This window comes from Glycine soja, chromosome 7, assembly GCF_004193775.1.
Source record: "Glycine soja cultivar W05 chromosome 7, ASM419377v2, whole genome shotgun sequence".
Lineage (NCBI taxonomy): Eukaryota > Viridiplantae > Streptophyta > Magnoliopsida > Fabales > Fabaceae > Glycine > Glycine soja.
Genome location: NC_041008.1, coordinates 35024802 through 35028036, shown reverse-complemented (window position 1 = coordinate 35028036; position 3235 = coordinate 35024802). Strand labels below are relative to the sequence as shown.

General features: G+C 40.2%; 1 long non-coding RNA gene across 1 annotated transcript; it reads right to left on the bottom strand.

The window, feature by feature from the left end:
• Positions 1-463: 463 nt before the first annotated feature.
• LOC114420321 lies at positions 464-2283 on the bottom strand. Its single transcript, XR_003668386.1, has 3 exons — positions 2237-2283; positions 1816-1898; positions 464-511 (listed from the first exon to the last, which is right to left on the bottom strand). It is a non-coding gene; the product is annotated as an uncharacterized LOC114420321 (long non-coding RNA).
• Positions 2284-3235: the final 952 nt, after the last annotated feature.

Genomic DNA, 3235 nt, shown 5'->3' with positions numbered 1-3235 from the left:
TTTGTTGGTGCCCAAAATAGGTATTATTAGGCACCAAGTCCCTAAAATAGGTGGTATGACTAATGTTTTGAGTGGTGCAACCCTCTTTTGTAAAATCACTCGTGCACCTTGTAACGACCCGCCTCGTCGCTACGGTATCCACACTCTAATTTTCGATAATTTCAATTTTTATAAAAAGAACTCCCTTAATTTTTTGATTATGAAAATAGAAGTGATTTTGTCACAACATAAATTCATCCAACAACACGCCATTACTTAAGTGAATATGCATAATTACATAGAAACAATAATTCGGTATATGTCATACACATAACGAAAATTAAATATGTCCATATATCTATAATTAAAATTCCAGTTTTAAATCTTTAACTCTACAAAATAAAACTTAAAAACCAACTACGGAGGAGTTGATTACAAAACACAACTCTCTCCCAAAATAACGCCAACGTCATCACGTCGGCTCGGCGGCTCCTCACCAGAATCTTACTCCTTACACCCTGCCACTGTCATTCTGCTCCCACGAACAAGGTTCGTGATCATCACAGGTATCAACGACACGATACAAAATTGCAAGGGTGAGTTTATTATAAAAGAACCAATACCAATTCCAAATAACCACAATTAGCAAGGAACATAGGCAAACATGATAAGCATACACAACAATCATTATTCAACACTCATATCCAACAAATATTCATCATTCACATCCAACAATTACTCATCATCCATCCATGGACCCAATCAAGACTGCACAGAATGATGCATGCACCTAACTCAACACTCAGATGCAATGTGGTACGTACCAACAACAACCAAATCTCAGGAAATAGCCTAAGCGTGTCCACACGACACTCTCACTTAGGGAACTGTGCTGAGTTTGTCGAGACCACCCGGTTGTGCATGTAACAGCCCCCCTCCCATAGGTGATCAGCCTGGGAGCCCAAAGGTGTTCCCTACCAGGTGACAGCCCCCTAGTACAAAGTACACTTGGCCACAGTTACTCTATTTCCTGTGTCGTATGAGCTATGATCACGGCCAAAAGTAAATGCCAAAGACCATGGACCAATTAAAGCACCTAAGCATCCCCTCAGGAATGCTTAGATTCTCTAACCACGCTAGTTACCCACGTCTGGGCCATCCGACAAGGTCAGTGCACTCTACCCCCCATGACATACACTTCATACGACGTATGATCGTGGCCAAAAGCTAGTGCCAAAGACCCTGGAAGGTCAGTGCACAGTGCCCCCCACGATCATACACAACATCCAACGTATGAACGTGGCCAAAAGATAGTGCCAAAGACCCTGAAAGGTCAGTGCACAGTGCCCCCCACGAACATACACAACATGCACATGCCAATGCATTTCCAACATCAATGAACAAATCGTATTTCCATGTCATTCACAACATAAATATCATCTCATCTCAATGACGTTATCAACAACAACAACAACCTCATTTCATATTCACATATTCATCAATAATAACAATTCATGTTGACATGGTCTTTATTAACAATGTCATCTCAAATCAATATCATCATTATCATCACATATCAATTAAAATCCTCAATAGCAACATCAACAACAATTCAAACAAACACAACAATATCATTTCCACACGCACAGTCTTCAAACAGCCAAAACAATATCATTCATCACAATACATATATATATCGCATCCCATTAGTTAAAACGTAATTTTCTTTGAAGAAAAATCAGCATGCAACAGGGACAGGCAGATATCCTCATAGCTAGGTTCCCTGACCCTAACTATGGTGTTAAAATGGTAAATTTTATAATAAACTCCCCTTACCTATAGTGAGCTACCCCACGGATTCCTCGTCGCGTCACTTGAAGATTCCTTTTTGTCCTTGCTTGTCGATTCCACACAAGCCTCTACCATGCCAAAATGAAGGAGACTTGGTATGGATTTAAGAAAACAAAGCTAGTAACAGTGCTCTGGGTCAAACACCCACATCACTACATGAAAGAGCTGAGAGTATTTCAGGTTTTACAAAGGAACGTAATTTGGAAATTCCGACCACGCCAATATGACCGGGGTTCAGTGTAGGTTACGAAAATAACATGCATTTCATGAAAGGATAATGTTTACGAAGTCTCTTTCTCTAAGGTTTTTCAAAGGAAGCATAAGACATGCAATGACGATTGCAAAGTTAGAAAAGATGCAAAGACAAGATGAAACTAACAAGAAACAAGCATAGAACCATGGTTACCTCGAAAGAAAACGAAAGATCAGATTAGGGTTTTCGTTCTCTACCGAAACTGCAAGCCAAGTTGGAAATTCTGCTTCGGTTGAAGGGTTCCTCTCGGTGTGGGTTTTCAATGGAGAACAATGATGGTTTGTGGTGGCTAATGGTGGATGTGGGTGATGGAGAAAGTACTTGGAACTTTAGAAATGGATTTGGAAGAAAGAAAGAAGAAGAAATGGCATTTTTCCTAAGCTACAAGAAAGCAAAGGCTGAAATGCTTAAATAAGAGATGCTCTCGGGAACGGAAGCTTCTAGCACACTCCAGATAGTTTCTCAAAGATCCCAACGGTTAACTCCTGGTAAAGTGTCTTGTGAAGTTGCAAACCAAATTTCGAGAAGATCCAACGGTTAACGAAGGCTGGGCAGCGTTTCTACCGAGGCAGCTTCATGTAGTTTTCTCTAGAAGCTTCATTAAGAGGCTTCCTCCAGAAGCTTCATTAAGAGGCTTCTAGCACACTCCAGACATCTTCTCAAAGATGCCAACGGTCCGATCATGGAAAAGTGTTTCGTGAAGTTGCTGACCAAATTTCGAGAAGATCCAACGGTTAATGAAGGCGGGGCAGCGTTTTTATCGAGGCAGCTTCGTGTAGCTTTCTCTAGAAGCTTCATTAAGAGGCTTCCTCTAGAAGCTTCCTCGTGGCTTCTTTGAGAAGCTTTCTCAAAATCCTTATCTATCTACCCCACTATTAACTAAATTAACTTCCTTAAAAATAATTACAGATGAAAATAACGCAACAAATAATCAAACATCAAACATAATTACTAATAATATATAGATATATATATCAGGGTGTTACACACCTAACATTTTCATGGTGTGTGTACATAGGGACCCATTAGGTAGGGTTGTTCTTATTTTTAGTTTCAATACAAACTTAGGTACTCATATGGGACACCTTAGGTTTGTCATACTTTTTTGTAGTGTCGCAACATGCCCTTTTGCGGGCGAGCGAAGGCGAGGCT